This window comes from Sinohyriopsis cumingii, chromosome 18 (genome assembly GCF_028554795.1).
Source record: "Sinohyriopsis cumingii isolate HCF-2022 chromosome 18, ASM2855479v2, whole genome shotgun sequence".
NCBI classification, from domain to species: Eukaryota; Metazoa; Mollusca; class Bivalvia; order Unionida; family Unionidae; genus Sinohyriopsis; species Sinohyriopsis cumingii.
In genome coordinates, this window is record NC_142978.1 from 58,732,602 (window position 1) to 58,733,983 (window position 1,382).

Below are 1,382 nucleotides of genomic sequence, written 5' to 3' on the forward strand. Positions count from 1 at the left end.
GAAAAAAGTTAAGACACTCCCACTTCTTCGGCAACTTCTTTTGATCTGGACAAACGTTTCCACAACTAGCTGATAATTGGCTATCTGGCGGCCTCGCAACTCCTAGGTCTGGCTCTCCACTTCTAGCCACGGCAATCTTACGTAATGGGTTAGTGGTAGCCTGCTGCAATGTTTAACATCAAACAATGGCTTGTCAGAATTATCTTGATTATACATGTTTCAAACTGGGGCTACTCTGGGTCGGGGTAAACGTGACAATCAATCTCACAGAAATATAAGAAATACACACGTGAACATGTCTTTATCAATCTCACTGGAATGTAAGAAATACACACGTGAACATGCCTTTATCAATCTCACAGGAATATAAGAAATACACACGTGAACTGTCTTTATCAATCTCACAGCAATACAAGAAATACATACGTTAAGATATCTTGATCAATCTCACAGGAAGATAAGAAATACACACGTGAACATGTCTTTATCAATCTCACAGGTAGATAAGAAAAACACACGCAGGAACGTGCCTTTATTAATTTCACAGGATTATAGAAAATATAGACGTCAACATGTGCATATGAATCTTACAAGAATATAAGAAATACACATGTTAACATATCTTGATCAATCTCACAGGAATATAGGAAATATACACATGAACATGCCTTTATCAATCTCACAGGAATATAAGAAATACAAACATGAACATATCTTTATTGATCACTCAGGAATATAGGAAATAAAGAAGTGAAATGCCTTTATCAGTCTCACAGGAATATAGGAAGCAACATACATGAACCTTTTATCGAATTAAAGACACTCATTGTATACTTTTTGACTAAGTGACCCAGATTTTAAATAACACGTCTCATCAAAACTGAAACCGACCAGATGTCATTTTTTGTGCGATATATCATGTATCTATAAAGAATTGTACTGTTTTGCTGAATATAAAATACTATTTACGATATATAAAATATGTGTAAAAATATGAACTATCTTATTTTAATTATAATATATAATAGAATGAATGAAAACACTTCAATAAATACAGAATTACAAAATTAAAATAAGTCAAACATCTTGGAGCATATCGGAGCCCATTAAATTGCAAGAATTATTAAAAGACAAACGATATAGTTAATTTATGCGAAATGACAGGATGGCTAAAAAGCAATCTAATTATCCTCTACAAAGAAATATTGTACGAAAAAACAAAAGCGTATCCAAATTGTAATAATCATATGTAATAACAAATAGTTACAATGATTACAAATGGCACAAAGTATGTGTAATTCTCATTAGTATACGTAAACAATTTAAAAGAATATGAGGATTATAAATAATTGTATTCGTTACTGTCGATGATTTTTCACGTA